At 44.3% G+C, this 19,423-nt stretch overlaps 1 protein-coding gene and 1 pseudogene across 2 annotated transcripts in view; both read right to left on the reverse strand.

Annotated features, from left to right (window-relative positions):
• The window catches only part of ELK3 (ETS transcription factor ELK3), a 177,166-nt gene that overhangs the window by 147,644 nt on the left and 10,099 nt on the right, over positions 1 to 19,423 (reverse strand). The window lies entirely within an intron of this gene.
• On the reverse strand, positions 8,785 to 13,984 carry LOC123333250 (annotated as a pseudogene).

A 19,423-nucleotide genomic window follows, 5' to 3' on the forward strand; every position in this document is an offset into this window, starting at 1 on the left:
GGAGAAGGAAGTGGCAACCCACTCCAGGAGAATCCCATGGACAGAGGAGCCTGGCAGGCTATAATCCATGGGGTTGCAAGAGTCGGACACGACTTAGTGACTAAACCACCACCACCTTCCTTTAAATTTCTAACCCCCCTTTTACAAAGCTAATTGTGCTATTTCTCAGGCAAAATCTTAACTTACTTTCTGGGAGACTTTATTAAGGGGTTGGTTCCACTTAGACTTAGTTAATTAAACAAATTTAAAGGTGTTTAACTGCATCTATTAATATAATATATGTGATTTGCTTTTCAAGGACAGCTAACACTGACAGCCCTGACTAGGCTCAGAAACCTTTCTGAGCAATTTACATTGTTAACTCATTTCATTCTCACAGCAATTCAACCAGATATTTTCAAGTATTTTCACCTCTGTTTCAAATGTAGGGAAACTGAGGTACAGAGAGTAATTTTCAACAGGTCACGTAGCTAACAATATCTGAATTACTTTGTGAACCATACAGTTTGGCTTTAGAATCCAGGTTTTGACTTTTAGCCTGTGTTAATTAGCTAACTCTGAATTAATCGACTAAAAAAAAAAAGAAAAAGAATCCTGACTACTTCAGTCATTCTTGTTAAACTAATAAAATTACACTTATAAATGTAGTATAACAGGTTCAAAATTCTTTTACATGTTCCATAATTGATTACAAACTGACATAATTGATTACTCTTTACAAAAGTCTTTTCATGTAGCAAATGGTTCTCCAATATACCAAATTTGTTTAAACATTACACACACTTAAAATATCAAATGCAAGGTTATTTCCAAACTTCACATTAAAAAACTTCCTGCTATGGATGTGATTGACTTCATCATCTCCAAGCATTCCCTGCGTTGAAGACATTTCACTGCTAAGGAAACCACCATGCTCTCCTGGGCTGTCACGGGAGAGTCGAGAAGGAGAGTTAGCCTTGTGATGGATGCTGATGAATGTCTCAATAAAGCCTGAAAATTAACCATTGAATTTGGCCAGGTGGAGGTCATAGTGACCTTGACACCAGTAGGATTTGCTGGTGATTCGATGAGTGAGAGTGTTAAAAAAAAAAAAGTGTTCAGGACAGAGGTGGAGGAGGAGGGGATAAGGAGGCAGCTCTCTTTTGCTGTTATGGTAACTGGAGGCTGGGGCCACAGCTGAAGGAAGGTGCAAGGTCAAGGAAGATATTTTCAAAATATAGAATATATTCTAAGTAAGTTTGACAGTAATAATCCAGTTGAGGGCATGGGGGAGCATGAATCCAGGAGAAAGAAGTAGCAATGTCTGTCTGGCGGCAAATGGGGCAGAATCTAAAGTTGGACCATAGAAATGGAAGAAAAGAAGGACAAAAGGACAGAGGTTGGTACATGTGATGAAATATGTGGGAGTGGCTTCTGATTACTTGTTTCCTCAGGGAAACAGGAAGTCAGGTCATCAGTGCTGAGTGATGGGAAAGGGGATATTGGAAATTCGAGCAGAAGGAAGATGTGAAATGGTCCTCCAAGGAAATCAGGTGAGTTAAAGGACTGGGGAGATGCAGTGGGATTGCTCTTTAGCGTGAAGGACCCCAGAGAGGATGAAAGCCTCGGGAGTGGATGAGAGCACATGGCAATGAGTGCGGACACAGGAGAGGGACCAGACTGAGGACTGAGCCAGGCACACAGAGCTTACTGTACGGAGATCCTGGACATCAGATCTGTGAGCAGGATTACTGATTCAGGGAACCACCAGGATCAGAGTCCCGAATCCTTCACACGGAGTTAATAACTACTTTCTTTCTAAGAGGATCAGGGTCAGTGTCTTACCACTTGGGCTAGAAAAATACTTTCGATGTTTTATTTCTCCCATCAAAGCAGATGTCTAGCACCTGCTCCCTTCTAACACTATTACCTGTATTTCCCTAAAGTCGAAGCTATGAGGGGCTTCAAAGGCTGTTACTGGCAACATTGCAACGCCCAACACAACTGTAGCTACTCTTGCTGGGAGCCCTTCAGAACCAATAAATGCAATTCATTATCTCCATAGAGCCAATCAAGAATAGGCGAATTGCACTGGCTAATAAAAAACATTATTTTTAAACTTCTGGGTTTTGTTTGCTGCCTAGTCCTTCTCAGCGCAGTTGGTTCTGGTGGATCTTTTCCTCAGATCATTCCCCATCCCGATCCTGTCCACACAGACCCTCAGTTTATTTCACTCTCCTTTCTTGGTCAGAGGTTCCAGTCTAATGCAGGATCTCTCAACCTCAGCACTATTGATATTTGGGCTGGATAATTCTGTTATCCAAAGAATTGTGGGTGCTCTCCTGTGCATGGTAGAATGTTTAGGAACATCTTTGGCTCCCTCCCACTACATGTCAGTAGCGTATCACCCCCGCCACCTACACACACACACCCAGGCTGTGAACATTAAAAATGTCTCCATACATTGTCAAATGTCTCCTGAGGGTCAAAATGGTCCCTGGTTGAAAGCCATTTGTCTATTAGGACTGGGGAGAGTGAGACCCCCTGGCAACTCAAATGAGAGTTGCATATGATAACCCTAATAGCATAAATTAAGTCTCTGGTGCAACAAGACAGGATCAGACAACCTCAGAGGTGACAAGTGAGATGCCCTCCCTTCTGTGCAGACTGTACAACTAGCTGGTTAATCTGCTGAATAAAGAAAAAAAAGAATGTGTGACATTTCCAAACTTCTCAGCAATTGACATGAAGATTCCCAGGAGATGGTAATTAGTTACCAACGACACAAAAAATATAATACATAAAATTTTTGAATTGGGGAAATGCAAGGAGAGAAAGTGAGAGTGAGAGGGGAGATGGGCAGGGAGAGAGGAAGGGGAAGAGAGAGGGAGGGAAGGAGGGAGGGAGAGAGAAAGAGAGGGAGGGAGAAAGGAAGGAAGGAAAAAACACAGAACTCAAATACAAAGCAAGAGGTCAAGTTGGTACCAAACTGAACCTTGTACTTTTGAACTTTGTGAGAGTTCAATTAAGTACCAAGTCTAAATCTGCGACAGCAAAATCGTATCAAATCAGCCAACTCCCTATTGCCTACAGGATAAAATTCAAATAGCCTAGGCTGGCAATCAAGAGCCCTAAGCAATCTGAGGATTTGTAACCTGATCCCACTACTGTGACCGCTCCGCTGTCTTCCTCTGGTCCACTCACATTTCTATCAAGACACCTTGCTAATTCCTACTGCTGGGCCTTTGTACAGCACTTGCCCCAAGCAGCCTCTCATGTGTTTAACCTTCAAGGTCCCCTCCATCCCCACCTCATTCATTTGTCCACTCACTCTCACATACCTCAGAGCTGGGCTGGGGGCAAGGATGACAGCTAACAGCTCCCCTGCAGTTACCACAGACCGGACGCTGTTCTGAGCATATTTCCCCTGGATGCTGAAGAGGATTTCCTACTTCCTGGGCCTCCCAGTGTACCACCCACTGCCACCCACCATTAAAAGATGCAGACCTACTGGGGTCAGTGCGCATGTGCCATGGTGACAGTGGCCTTTGGTACCCATCGTCTTTCAGAGCAAAGGTGCAAAGACTGGACAGCCCATCCAGGACAGAGACAAGTATAAAGAGGGGCCCGATACAGCAGAGGGGGATAGTGAGGACAGGGGTGGGGCGAGGGGAGCCAGGTTCAAGTCACAGGGTGTGGGGGGAGGGCTTGTCAGCCCACAGTGACCTTCGGGGCTGGAGAGAGGAGGGAAGAGGAAGCACATTTTTGCTGCTCCTCTCTCAAGACTTCCTGAAGGCGGGGCTCCCTGTTCTCTGCTGCACGTCAGGCTTTCCTCTGGGCACACGGCTCTCACATACCCACACGTGGGCGAGGTTCAAAGCTTCTAGCACCCGGGTGCTGCTAGTGACTCTGTCTCCAAAATCTTCTGTTCGCTGGAAGTGAGGCCTTAATTCCTGGGTTGAGACACTAGCTTCATAATAACTTCATTTTCCAGACTTGGAACCAAGCTCTCAGAAGAGCTGGCCCCAAACCTCCACCTGTGTGAATGGGTCTAGCGTTTCTGGCTTCAGCATCAGGATTCACTGTAAACCTAACATGGCTTGTATTCATATAGAACTGTTCCCCCCTCCACTTCCTTTTCTCTCTCATTTCCTGTTTCCTCTTCTCCCTGTCTCCCTAGCATCTGCTCCCTGATAAGGAAAAAACAGCACTACTTTCAGGAGGGTCCTCAGGCCCAGCCGGTGGAATGAGCCCCAGGCCTGAGCATTTTGGGGTGTCCACAGCCAGGTCACAGCTGTTTCCCCAAACTGAGCATGATCACCCTGACCTGTTAGGGCAATTCTAATCCTCTAATAAAGGAGTCTTGTCTGTTTGAGGGGACTGGTGACTTTAGCCAATCAGGTCCGATTCTCCCGCTCCAAAAAGAAAAAAAATACAAGAGTGAGAAATAGTTGCCCTAAGGTTGTGGAGATGTAAGTCACTGCAAACTAGCATCGCTGGTGAAATCCATAGTTGTCTATGGACCCAGCTTCTGAGATCTAATCATCTTCCTTGTCCTCCCTCCCAACCCCTCTCTTCCCCAGATCCAATCCGAGTGCTACTGGAAAGCAGGATAGAGTAGCTGAGAATGGAGATTTTGGATTCAGACAGTCCTACTCTTTACTCTCAGTGCCACCACCTGGCTACTCAGTTTCCCCGTCTGTAAAATGGGCACAATGATGGCTCTGTTGGAGATTTGCTAGGAGGATCAGATGAGACAATGCACGTGTAAAGAGAAGAGCGTTTTATTCATCAGAATTCCTCTTAGGAAGGTAGAGCTGTGTTTGTTGAGAAAATCCTTTGCTAGAAGTAAAAACCGAGATCCTTGGGGACGGAGGTAGGCGGGCCGCTCCCAGCAAGACAAAGAGAGGATTTTGCTTGCAGCTCAAGGGAGGAAGTGGGGGGCCAGGAGAGGGCGAAACCCTGTGCTCTGAAAGGGACCCTCCCCATGATGCCTGCCTCCCTCCACCAAAATCTTAAGTCATGTTCACCAATTCATGCAATACCTGAAGTAAGTAATGAGGAAAATAGAGAAGGGGCTGAGTCTTATCTCTGGAGGGCTGTGGGGCAAAATCATAAGAGCATTTCAGGATGAGCGAGGTAGAGGCAGAGAACACCTCAGGACAGAGGACTCAGGGGCCATCTTGGGAAGGGACCATCAAAGGCTGTGAATCTCAAAGGCCATGAATCTCAGAACCAGGTTTCTCAGGGGTAGGGAGTGCCCACTGACAACCTGGTTGAGCAGACAAGAAACAGGAACTCAGTGTTATTATTCCCTGGGTCTTTCCTTGCTGACCTGCAGTCTCAGTTTTTACATCACTTCCTTCAGGAAGCCCACTCTGATTTCCCGGATGTGGGTTAGAATCTTCAACTCTGATCCCCTCCCATGTGTTCTCATTGGCGTTTTCACCCTGAGTTATAACTTATTTGGATCTCTGGTCTCCTACTAGGGGCTTCCCTGGTGGCTCCTGCAATGCAGGAGACCTGGGTTCGATCCCTGGGTCGAGAAGATCCCTGGAGAAGGAAATGGCAACCCACTCCAGTATTCTTGCCTGGGAAATCCCATGGATGAAGGAGCCTGGTGGGCTACAGTCCAAGGGGTCGCAAAGAGTCGGACACGACTGAGCGACTTCACTTTCACTTTCTCCTACTATATCATACGTTCCATCTGGGCAAAGTGAAATCTTTTATACCCTGTGTTCCCAGACCTGGCACAGAACCTTACACGTGGTAGATTCTCAGTGTGTGTGCAGTACATAATGGTATAGAAGAAAAAACAGAGTCTATGGTATCCTGTAAAAACTAGGTTCAGATCCTAATTCTAATATTTAAAACTGTGCAACTCTGGGCATGTTACTTAACCTCACTGAGCCTCACTCATCTCCTCTGTAAATAGGATGGAAGGTTAGCATCAGCACGAAGACAGAGTGGGAAGATACATAGAAAGTGGTACCTGGCCAGACTGGGTGCTTAGCAGATGTCAATTCCTTGATTCAGCCTCTGACATTTGGCCTGTCTCTTCCATCCACACCTCCCCACCAAGTCAAAGGCCTCAGCACTTAACAAATTCCTCCTTTGTGCTCCTATTTCACAGTGTTTCTCTTGGACTTATTGAGCACATCCTCTGTATCAATGTTCCAAAGGAGTTAGCAACCACATCTAGACCAACACCTGTTTTTGTCCTCTCCCTGAGCTAAGAAAGGTTTTTACTTTTTTTTTTAAATGGTTGTAGGGGGTGGGGGATTTAAGAGGGCTATTTCATGACACAAAAAATTATTTGAAATTCAAATTTCAGAGGCCATAAATAAGGTTTGACGGGCACCCAGCCACACTCTTTTTCCTATTGTCTGGCTGCCTTTGCACAACAGTGGCGGAGTTGAGTAGTTGTGACAGAGACCGTATGGCCAGAAACCTGAAAACATTTACCATCTGGCCTTTTGCAGAAAAAGTTTGCAAACCCAGGGCCCAAGCAGTTCCCACACAGATGATTATTAAGCCCTCATGAGCACAGCATGAAATTGGTCCTGTAACTGCCCTCGCTGTGTGTTGAGGAGCATGAGGTGGGGAGAGGTCAAGTGACATGTCCAAGGTTACGCGGCAAGTAAACAGAACTGGGATCAAATTCCTACTGCCTCTGATATGGTGAGGTGACTAGGAACAATAGGAGATAGCCTATACCCCACCCTGGGGAGGCCGGCCTTGAAGGTTCTTGGTCAGGAGAGTGAGGGGCTACAGTGAAACTTTAGGTGATCACTCTGGGCTTCGCAGGTGGCTCAGTGGTAGAGTCCAACCACCAATATAGGAGACACAGAAGACATGGGTTCAATCCCTGGGTCAGGAAGATTCCCCTGGAGAAGGAAATGGCAACCCACTCTAGTATTCTTGCCTGGAAAAATCCCATGGACAGAGGAAACTGGCAGGCTATAGTCCATGGGGTCACAAAGAGTCAGACACAACTGAGCATACATGCACATTTCACAACTGGCCAATGAGCTGAAGGAGGGGGAAGCATGGGGGAAGCAGCACAGGGTAGGGATTAAGAACCTGAACTCAGGGGACTTCCCTGGTGGTCCAGTGGCTAAGACTCCATGCTCCCAATGCAAGGGGTTCGGGTTCGATCTCTGGTCAGGCAACTAGATCCAATGTGCCACAGCTAAAAATCCCACATGTGGCAAATAAGACCTGGCACAGCCAAATAAATACATTTTTAAAAAGAGAGACAGAGAATATGAATTCTGGAGCTCAGCTTCCTGGGTTTCCTTGCAGCCAGCCACGGATCTGTGTGACCTTGGGCAAGTTACTCAAATTCTCTCTGCCTAGTTAATAGGCTCTAGACTCTCCCTTATGGAGCTGTTGTGAAGATTGGATGGGAAACTGTTTTGTTAAGCTGCCTTTGAGGCACAGAGCAGCCCTGGATGTTGGCTGTAGTCACACCTATAATTCATTCCTACAAGGAGCTGCTGCTCCTACTCTGTTCCAGGTGCCATTCCAGGCAGTCAGGATACAAAGAGGAAGAAAGACAAAATAACCGACCTGCCTCCTGCCGTAAGGAGCACCCAGTCCACTGAGGGGACGGGAGAGTAAATTGACACCAGGGCATAGGGTCACAGGGGTGACACTGGGCTGTCACAGAGCCGAGACAGGAAGCACCGCATTCCGGCTCTCCCTAGGGGCTCAGGTTCTCACTCTTTCCTAAACACACCAGGCATTCTGCTGGCTTCGCCCTGCCTCTTCTCCCCAGGCTCTCAGGCTCGCCTGCACAGGGAATGCTCTGCGCCCAGGCAGCCATCCAGGGCCCTGGCACGGAGCTGTGTCTGGAAAACGGTGAAGCACAAATCAGCCCAGGGTACTAGGCCCCTGGGAGAACCTGGGCAGAAAAATAACTTGGCTCCTTCCACCTGCCAAATCACAAAACAACAAATTCACAGGAAGAGCGATTAATGCCGAAAAGCCTACCGGGTTCCAACCTGGAAACTCTGTCTCACTGATGTGCACTGGAGGTACAGTAAGAATCCAGGCCAATTAGGAATGTTATCTTACTATGAGCCAGCATCTCTTGCTTGCCCTGGTATTTTTTTTTACAACCATTTGTTTTTGACTTGTCCCTCATAATAAGTGTGTATTTTTGTGTATACAAATGTAGCTGTGCAGAGAAAAAAGATTGCAAAGAAACACCAGTGGCTTTCAATTGGGATGGAGGATTGTATTTGGAACATGGAAGGGAAAAGGGGAGGCTGTTTATTTTAGTAACACCTAATTTTTTCCACCAAATCCTCATGCTTGCCCTTCCTCCTTGGGGAGACAACTTTAAGCATATGTGTTTTTAAAAAAACTCCCCAAATAATTCTGGTATATGCTTCCCTTCCACCTCACCACCTGCCTGATTTATAGTCCTTAATATACATCAGATGTTAACAGTAGTTATATCTGAGTGTTAGAATTATACTTAAACTTTTTTTTCCCACTTTTTAGCTTTGCTCGTGTTATTAAAATTCTACCTCAGTCAGGTAGACTAATATAGTAGTTAAGTGTGTTGGTTTTGAAACCAAACTACCTGAGTTTAAACCTAATAGAGGCAGGTAAACTGTGCCTCTGGAGAAGGCAATGGCACCCCACTCCAGTACTGTTGCCTGGAAAATCCCATGGACGGAGGAGCCTGGTGGGCTACAGTCCATGGGGTCGCTACGGGTCAGACATGACTGAGTGACTTCACTTTCATGCACTGGAGAAGGAAATGGCAACCCATTCCAGTGTTCTTGCCTGGAGAATCCCAGGGACAGGGGAGCCTGGTGGGCTGCTGTCTATGGGGTCACACAGAGTCGGACACGACTGAAGTGACTTAGCAGCAGCAGCAGCAGCAAACTGTGCCTCAGTAATTGTATGTGTAAAGGGAGAAAAGTAATAGTGACCACCTAACTGAATTTCTGTGAGAAGTAAATGATTTAATAAAGTTCTTAAGGCAATACCTAGCACATGTGATGTTCAGTATGAATTACGCATTATTATTATTAAAACAAAAGAAGAGCAATGCAGTTTTTAATTGTAGAAAATTTCTAAAATAAAAAATATAATACTTGCAAGTAAGAAACCCTGGCAGAAAGAGACATGTGATATTTAGGGTCAGTGTGTGTACAGAGGTCTGTACTCTGGGAATTTGATTGAGGAGCAGCTAACAGGTATCCATTTATCCAGTTTACTGTTATCAATATTTTTAGGGGCTAAGATATGAGGTTTAGTACTTTGTTTTTATCTGACTGTGACTTTGACACAGGAATTCCCTGGTGGCTCAGCAGGTAAAGAATCTGTCTGCAATGCAAGAGACCCAGGTTCAATCCCTGGGTCAGGCAGATGCCCTGGAAAAGGTAATGACAACCCATTCCAGTATTCTTGCCTGGGAAATCCCATGGAAAGAAGAGTCTGTCAGGCTACAGTCCATAGGGTCAGAAAGAATCGGACAAGACTGAGTGATTAATGCTTTCACTTTCACTTGACACAAAGTATACCTCTAATTAACTTCATAAATTTCCCAGGTTCTCAGTCAATCAGAGCATCCATCAAACACGTTTATAATGACCGGGCAGAAAAGTCAGCTCCGAGAAATCAAGTAGGCGTGTTGTTTGCAAACTGTGCCCTAGGACACTACATCTATATGTACACATATATGTATATACACATACACACACACATGGAGAAAGAATCCACAATATTTGCATATTCTGAATATTACTGAAACTGGATGGCAAGCCTAAGACCTGTTCTCCCCATCGGTGAGATAGGAAAACAATAGATTCTACCTGGTTCTGAGTATCATTTTGGAAGGGGAATAAAGAGAGGTATGAAAGAGCTCTGCAAACTTCAATGTTAAAGTGAGGAGTGGTAGTTATGAGGAGGAGGAATATTAATGCAGTATTAAAAAAAAAAAAAAAAGCCACAGGGGCTGCTGGCCACGGCAACAGGAAGGAGGTGGCTGGGCTTCCCCTTCCTTCTTGTTGGTTCCAGCCCAGAGACTCCACCCTGGCTGGAGAGAGGAGACTGAGCCTTGTCGAAAGGCACCCCGACCAGTCTCTTTTTTGTCAGATATTCAATGGTAGTCTTTGCTTCTAGGCATTTCTGTTTCTTCTCTCCCAACTCATTTTTGCTTTGGTGTTTCTGTATCATTATTTAGTAGCAAGTTACAGGCAGCCTAACAGCTAATATTCACTGATGCCAGACACTGTTCAAAGACCATAGTAACTCATGTCTCCTCCAAGTAAGTCTAGGAGATAGAGATAGTTGTGTTTTTGTTTGGTTTTATTATCTCCATTTTGCAGAGGAGGAAGCTGAAGCAGGGAGAGGTAAGGTCATTTGCACAGTCCTTGGTGGTGGATCTAAGATGCAAATCTCAACAGTCTGGCAGCAGGCTGTTGATGCTTATGGTCACTAGACTAGAATTCCTTTCAAACTGATGACAATCAAGACAACTGGGGAGACAGGCTCTGCGAAGCCCACCCTATAGCAATCCTGGAAGATCTCAAGTTCCTAGCAGAGGATTTACTGGGACTGGAATGTAAGGCCCTTACCTGCCAGCTGAACTCGGCCCTGGGACCCCTTGGGGTTCAACAGCCCCAGGGAAGTGAGGAAAGAAGAAGCCCAGGTAGTCCTGTTCATCATGATCCCAAACTGTCCTGAAAGGAGCACAAACTGGTAAAAGGTTTTCAGAAACAAATAATGAAGCAGGATGTTGGTATTCAAGGAGACTGTGCATTCAGAATCAGTTTCCACCCCACACTTCCGGCAATTGGTGGATATGACCATAAACACATCACTATCCAGAAGCAAGTTGCCAAAGACCCTCCATTTCAGAAAGGATGCCCAGCCCTCACTGCTCGGGAAACAGCTGAGATCAACTGATGCCAGGTGATGTTCTTGGCTCTGACAGTTCCTGGGATCCATTCCTCCAGGATTTTGGATGGCGTACTCTCCAAAGGTGGTCTTTCCTCTCTCAGAACATGATGTAACTCTCTGAACCTAAGCCTCAAATGGTTTGCAGATTTTCTGGGGTGACTGTTTCCTGTGTTCTGAGATACCAGGTGGTGAGAGCATTCTGCCTGAGAACTGTGGACAGCATGTACATGGAAAGCCACTCCAAGCAGGCAGGAGGTGCCTGGTGGCAAGTAACAGAAAACACAGCCCATACTGATGTACACGAGAGAGGGGAGCTTGTTGGCTCCTGTAACTGAACATCTCTGGACAGATTTTAGGGGAGGATGGATATAGTGACTCAACCATGTCAAACACACAAAGAAATAACCTTTCTTTTTATCTCTTTTCTCTCCTTTCCACGATGTCAAGTTCATTCTAAGGCTGGTTTCTATCAAAGGAACCAGAGAACTACTATAAGCCTCAGGGAGCCAAGCTTTCTTCCTTGTTCATTTCTAGCAGGAACAGCCGTCCCAAATCATTCAGTGAAAGTCCTGGGTCTCTGATTGAATCATCAAAGGTCACATGCCCAACCCCAAACCAATCACTGTGGCCATGGTCAATAAACAGATCACATTTGAGGGAAAAAAAAAATTGTGTGTGTGCTCACTCAGGTACATATGAGTGTTTTAATGGAAAGTTCCTTACTGGTCCTGCTTCCATGAATGGCTGCAACCATGAGACAAAGGGTGAGGTCATCTTTTCGACTTTCCCTTTACACACAGAACTAAAGAGATGAGCACAGCCTCGCTATTGTGGTTAGAAGGTGGTAGTATGGGAAGGAGGAGAAATAAGTGGGGAGTAGGAGAGTGTCTCTGAAAACATACAGACCCTCCCTGAACTGCAGTACTAAGGAGGCACTTGGTCTGCTTTACCTCAGGAGGAATCAGAAGATTAAAAGTGGTTTAGGAAGGCCAGGCCACCAGGGATGGAGGGAGGAAGAGGAAGGTCCACGAGGTAGGGGGCTGTCTGGTGACTAAATAAAGAGATTGCTTTCCCCCAGTTGGAATCCCCCAGATCTCTCAGGTCAGGAAGCGGGCAGCCTGCAACCCCAGTGGGTAGGTCTGGGGCTGCCCTCTACTCCAGGCAGGGAGCTGGAGGGGGCTCACCAAGGCTGCCCTCCAGAGAGAAACAGAACTGTCCCTACCCCCCACCAGTTTCTCTGCTAGGGTAGAGTAGTCCTTGACTTCCTCATACCAGTTTGCTCATAATTCATGCTTGATCCCCTTCAGCTTCTTCTTGATGGGGTTCTTGGAGCTGGCATAGATCATTCTGCTCTTAACGAATGCAGACTCAGGGGTCCAGAAGATAAGTACCACATCCTCTTTTCACTCCCCTCGGTCTTCTAGTTTGCATCATAGAGGATATAGTGGCAGTCCTCCTCCAGTGGTGCCCTGCCTAAGTGGGCAAGTAGTCATCATCAGCCTGGTCTACATTACCCACCAGGATCTCCTGGTCCTCCTCCCAGAGGATCTTCTTGTCCTCACTCAGAAATAAAAGCACCACTTTCTTGTGGTTCTTCACCTCAATGGCTTGTTCACCTGCATGTCAATAAATCCCTGATGCTGCCATCAGAGACAGCCACACAGGAGGCCATGTTTCCAGAAGAGAGAAGGATATGGCAAGGTGAGCCAGAGAAGATGGGAGCCCTACACTGCTGAAGGGAGCTGACTCAAGACCATGATCACTTTCAATCAACCTCCGCCTACATCTGGGAAGTGAGCACCACACCCACACCAGTACACTGTTCCTTTAATTTCTGACATGGCTTTTTCTGGAGTCATTTAAAATACCAAATATGGCTCGAAAGAGGAATAAAGAACACAGTAGACTGCATCCTTCTATTTTTTCAAATCAGAACCTTGCAATCATCCTTGACTGCTTCATTTCCTTCACTCAGTCCTATTTCCAATCAATCATCAAGCCCTATTATCTCTACTACAAAAGGTATCTAGAATCTGACCCCTTCTCACTTTATCCTCAATGTCATCCTGGGCTAAGTTATCATCATCTTCCATCCAAATATTGCAAAATCCTCACACTTGGTCTCCTCCTACTTGCCCCTGATCACTTCATCCACAGAGAAGCCAGAGCAATCTTTTTTAAATAGTAAGTCATGTCACGTCATTCCTCAACTCAAAACCCTCCAGTGGTTCCTGTATCACTCCAGGGAAAAGTCAAAAGGCCTAACAATTGCTAAGGTGACCCTTCATGGTCCATCTTGTTACCTCTTCAATCTCATGTCCTGCTGCTCTCCCCTTGCTCACTCTGCTTCAGCCAGACAGGCTTCTTGATACATCCTCAAAGTACCAGGTTATGTCCCTGCCTTTAAGTCTCTCATATGTGCTGTTCCCAAAGCCTGCAACATCCCTCTTCCCAATATCTTCCTAGTTCATCCCCTTGGTTCACAAGTGATATTATCAGAAAGATGCTGCATGAGAACCTTGTGGGAAAACATGCGTAGTCTCTCTTTAAGCTACTGACCTTGCTTTATTTTTCACAGCACTTACCATTCCCCAAAATAGTTAAGCATTTGTTTACATGTCATTTTTCTCCCCTCCAGAATAAAAGTTCTATGATAGCAATGCTATTCACCATGATAGCCCCAATATCCAGAATGGTGAAGGCATTCAATGAATAGTTATTGAAAAATGAATGAAAGATTTTTAAACAAATAAGGCTCAAAAGAGGAAATGGCTAAGAAATGAAAAAAATGTTCAACCTTTTCAATAAGCAAAGAAATTGGCAAATTTCTTGTTGGCCAAGATGATATTTTTGCCTACTAGATTGGCAAGAAAAATCAAATAGTAAATTCATTGCTGTTGATAAAACAGTGGAACTGGTATTTTCACATATTATTAATCTCGTTGATTTATTTAATAGATATCTATTGGGTACCTGCATTTCAGTCAGTCAGTTCAGTCACTCAGTTGTGTCTGACTCTTTGCAACCCCATGAATCGCAGCACGCCAGGCCTCCCTGTCCATCAACAACTCCCAGAGTTCACTCAGACTCACGTCCATTGAGTCAGTGATGCCATCGAGCCATCTCATCCTCTGTCATCCCCTTCTCCTCCTGCCCCCAATGCCTCCCAGCATCAGGGAGGGTCTTTTCAAATGAGTTAACTCTTCGCATGAGGTGACTAAAGTATTGGAGTTTCAGCCTCAGCATCATTCCTTCCAATGAACACCCAGGACTGGTCTCCTTTAGAATGGACTGGTTGGATCTCCTTGCAGTCCAAGGGACTCTTAAGAGTCTTCTCCAACACCACAGTTCAAAAGCATCAATTCTTTGGTGCTCAGCTTTCTTCACAGTCCAACTCTCGCATCCACGCATGACCACTGGAAAAACCATAGCCTTGACTAGATGGACCTTTGTTGGCAAAGTAATGTCTCTGCTTTTGAATATGCTATCTAGGTTGGTCATGACTTTCCTTCCAAGGAGTAAGCGTCTTTTAATTTTATGGCTGCAATCACCATCTGCAGTGATTTGGGAGCCCCCAAAATAAAGTCTGACACTGTTTCCCACTGTTTCCCCATCTATTTCCCATGAAGTGATGGGACCGGATGCCATGATCTTTGTTTTCTGAATGTTGAGCTTTAAGCCAACTTTTTCACTCTCCACTTTCACTTTCATCAAGAGGCTTTTGAGTTCCTCTTCACTTTCTGCCATAAGGGTGGTGTCATCTGCATATCTGAGGTTACTGATATTTCTCCCGGCAATCTTGACTCCAGCTTGTGCTTCATCCAGCCCAGTGTTTCTCATGATGTACTATGCATATAAGTTAAATAAGCAGGGTGACAATATAGAGCCTTGACGTACTCCTTTTCCTATTTGGAACCAGTCTGTTGTTCCATGTCCAGTTCTAACTGTTGCTTCCTGACCTGCATACACATTTCTCAAGAGGCAGGTCAGGTGGTCTGGTATTCCCATCTCTTTCAGAATTTTCCACAGTTTATTGTGATCCACACAGTCAAAGGCTTTGGCATAGTCAGTAAAGCAGAAATAGATGTTTTTCTGGAGCTCTCTTGCTTTTTCCATGATCCAGCGGATGTTGGCAATATGATCTCTGGTTCCTCTGCCTTTTCTAAAACCAGCTTGAACATCTGGAAGTTCATGGTTCACGTATTGCTGAAGCCTGGCTTGGAGAATTTTAAGCATTACTTTACTAGCGTGTGAGATGAGTGCAATTGTGCGGTAGTGTGAGCATTCTTTGGCATTGCCTTTCTTTGGGATTGGAATGAAAACTGACCTTTTCCAGTCCTGTGGCCACTGCTGAGTTTTCCAAATTTGTTGGCATATTGAGTGCAGCACTTTCACAGCATCATCTTTCAGGATTAGAAATAGCTCAACTGGAATTCAATCACCTCCACTAGCTTTGTTCGTAGTGATGCTTTCTAATGCCCACTTGACTTCACATTCCAGGATGTCTGGCTCTAGGTGAGTGATCACACCATCGTGATTATCTGGGTCGTAAAGATCTTTTTTGTACAGTTCTGTGTATTCTTGCCACCTCTTCTCAATATCTTCTGCTTCTGTTAGGTCCATACCATTTCTGTCCTTTATCGAGCCCATCTTTGCATGAAATGTTCCCTTGGTATCTCTAATTTTCTTGAAGAGATCTCTAGTCTTTCCCATTCTGTTGTTTTCCTCTATTTCTTTGCATTGATCGCTGAGGAAGGCTTTCTTATCTCTCCTTGCTCTTCTTTGGAACTCTACATTCAAATGGGAATATCATTCTTTTTCTCCTTTGCTTTTCACTTCTCTTCTTTTCACAGTTATTTGTAAGGCCTCCCCAGACAGCCATTTTGCTTTTTTGCATTTCTTTTCCATGGGGATGGTCTTGATCCCTGTCTCCTGTACAATGTCACAAACCTCTGTCCATAGTTCATCAGGCACTCTGTCTATCAGATCTAGCCCCTTAAATCTATTTCTCACTTCCACTGTATAATCATAAGGGATTTGATTTAGGTCATACCTGAATGGTCTAGTGGTTTCCCCTACTTTCTTCAATTTAAGTCTGAATTTGGCAATAAGGAGTTAATGGTCTGAGCCACAGTCGGCTCCCAGTCTTGTTTTTGCTGACTGTATAGAGCTTCTCCATCTTTGGCTGCAAAGAATGTAATCAATCTGATTTCGGTGTTGACCATCTGGTGATGTCCATGTGTAGAGTTGTCTCCTGTGTTGTTGGAAGAGGGTGTTTTCTATGACCAGTGCGTTCTCTTGGCAAAACTCTATTAGCCTTTGCCCTGCTTCATTCTGGTACCTACACCATTGTGCAATTTTCCAATGTACACTCTAATCCATAATAAGGTTCAAAGTCTATGTAATCATCAGGATAAACTAGGTTAGCTGTGATAACAAATTAACTCTACAATCCCAGTAGATTATCATAACAAAGGTTTACGTCTTACTCATTCAACTTACTGATCTCAGATTGGTAGTGAGGTAGTATTTATTAATGTCACTTCCCTTCACATTTCATTGGCCAGAACTAGTTACTCCTACCCAATGGCAAGTAGGCTAAGAAATGAGGTTTCCTACTTGTGCAAAAGAAGTAGAGTAACAGATATGGGTAAATATTTTGACTATCTATAATAACCTTTGATCAAGAAATCTTATCACCCCACTGGAATAATCTAAAACAGTTAAAGAGCTCGTTAAGAAAAAAAGTTCATTGATGTTTTATTTATTATTTCGATAGACTGAAAGAGTCTTAATGTTGAATAATGAAGAGTAGAAAATAGAACAGCAGTTCATCCATATAGTAGATAATGCAGTCATAAAATGATAGTTAATGAAGTATATATATATAATTATAAAATAGTAAGTAAAAATTAGGAAATAAATGAAATGGATATGTGATTACACCACATTACAAATATACCTAATAAAAATATCATAAAAAATATACTAGAATGTATTCATTTAACTAATATTCATTCTGCAAATATCTCCTAGATGTAATGCCCTACAGATTCAGAGGTTAAACATACTGTTTGACCTAGAGATGCTACAGTCTTTTAAGAATACTTAGGCTGGACTAGAAGAAATCCCTGTTTAAGATCTGAATACTTACTCTAATAATTTTATGGCTGCAAATAAGGGTGAACTTTTATTCCATTTTGACTTGATATTTTGTACATACACACACAAACACAAAATGAAATATCACTCAACTGTAAAAATAATCTTGCCATTTGCAATAACATGAATGGACCTAGAGGGTACTACTCTAGGTGAAATAAGGCAGCTGGAGAAAGATAGATACCATACAGACTCACTCATAAGTGGAATCTAAAACACAAAACAAAGAAAACAAAAACAGTCTTGTCGATGAAGAGAAAAAGATTTGTGGTTGCCAGCCAGAGAGATGGGGTGAGGATTAAATAGGAGAAGGAGATTAAGAGGTACAAACTTCCAGTTATAAGGTAAATAAGCCTTGGGAATTGGAATAAACCATAAGGAATATGGTCGATAATATTGTAAGAATTTTGTATGATATGTTACAGACTTCATACGGTTACTAGACTTAACACAGAAAGTATTTTGTAATGTATGTAAATATCCAATCACTTATGAGTACACCTTAAACTGACATAATATCATATGTCAAGTATTTTTCACTGTAAATAAATAAAGGCACAAATTCAGAGAAAGTACTCTGCAAGAAAATATGTATTTTAACATTCAGGCGCAACTACACTATAGTAAAAAACATCTCCATGAATTTCAAAAAACATTAATTATGAGATGGTACTACCCCATTGAAGACCAGTGACCTTTACCATCTGGTCTGCCTTCTTCTCTCTGACCTCAACACCATTATGTACTTCACTCACCCTGCTCAGCCTTACTTGTTCTCCCTACTGTTTCTGGGCCACGTAAGGCGTATTCCCACCTGGGTCTTTGCCCTTGCAGTCTTTCTTCAGGGAGCCACGTGGCTCACTCCCTTTCTTTCAGGTCTTTGTTCAAATGTTTCTCTTCCTATGGAGACTACCCCTGACCACTCTTTCTAAAACACCAACCTTTCTCTCCAGATAGCACTCCTGTTGCCCACCTGCTTCCCCTAACTTAGTCTCCATACCACCTATGACCTGCCATGCTAGATATTTCATTTCTATGATATTGTCTGTGTCTGCTCCATGATGTCAGAGGTTTTTTACTGTATCCCCATTATTTAAACGAGTATCTGAAATAGTGGGTGTTCAATAAATACTTGTTGAATACATGAAAACAATGAATGAAGGGTAGTGAGCAACTGAATGGATTGCTACAGACACTTAGCAATCACAGCACTGTTCCTGAATGAATCACTTCCCTCCACCCCACTGTATCTCCCTCCTCCCCCAAACTTCTCCTCTCCCACATACTTTCCACTGGATATGTTCTCCGTCCGCCAGTTTCACGCTTGATCTGGCTTCCTCCAACCTTCACATCACATCTGGATTAGGGATTTGTCTCACTCCTGGGTATGATTGTATTGCGACAGCTTCCTGGCAATGCCCGTATTGTCCTCCTTTTCACCTTCGTCCTGGCTCCTTCCCCTCCACCTTCCCAAACACTCTGTAGCTTTGTCTACAAATGTACTTCCCCGAATATGCCCATCCTTCCAGGGTAGGCAAATGCCTCTTTCTTCCTCAAGAACTCCTGATCCACCATTCAGAAGTTAGTTTCATGCTTCATAAACTTCCTCATTATTTGTAACCCTTCTGCTGTCGTTATGCAGAAGACAATGGCAACCCACTCCAGCACTCTTACCTGGAAAATCCCATGGATGGAGGAGCCTGGTAGGCTGCAGTCCATGGGGTCACTGGGAGTCAGACACGACTGAGCAACTTCATTTTCACTTTTCACTTTCATACATTGGAGAAGGAATTGGCAAGCCACTCCAGTGTTCTTGCCTGGAGAATCCCAGGGACGGGGGAGCCTGGTGGGCTGCTGTCTCTGGGGTTGCACAGAGTCGGACATGACTGAAGGGACTTAGCAGCAGCAGCAGCAGCTGTCGTTATAGCCTTTGCTGTGCAAAATCTTGGGTTTTGCCAAGATTTGCCTTCCTGCCAGAGTTTAAATTAGGGGCAGGGAGTAAGTCTTACTTGCTCTTGCTTCTCCTGTGGAACATGGAAGATGGTCAATGAATATTAAAATGAGATGACTTACGTCAAGCCCTTTTACAGTTCCTGGCACCTGATGAATATTCAGTCAGTGCTGGCTGCTAATATGAGTTAGGACATGAGGGAGGCAGAGTTTGGTTCCACCCAAAAAAGAGATATAGTATTTGATGTCTGCTAGGCAGGTTTTCAGAGAAGGCAATGGCACCCTACTCCAGTACTTTTGCCTGGAAAATCCCGTGGATGGAAGAGCCTGGTGGGCTGCAGTCCATGGGGTCGCTAGAGTCGAACACGACTGAGCGACTTCACTTTCACTTTTCACTTTCATGCATTGG

The sequence above is a fragment of the Bubalus bubalis genome, chromosome 4 (assembly GCF_019923935.1).
Source record: "Bubalus bubalis isolate 160015118507 breed Murrah chromosome 4, NDDB_SH_1, whole genome shotgun sequence".
Classification (NCBI taxonomy): Eukaryota; Metazoa; Chordata; class Mammalia; order Artiodactyla; family Bovidae; genus Bubalus; species Bubalus bubalis.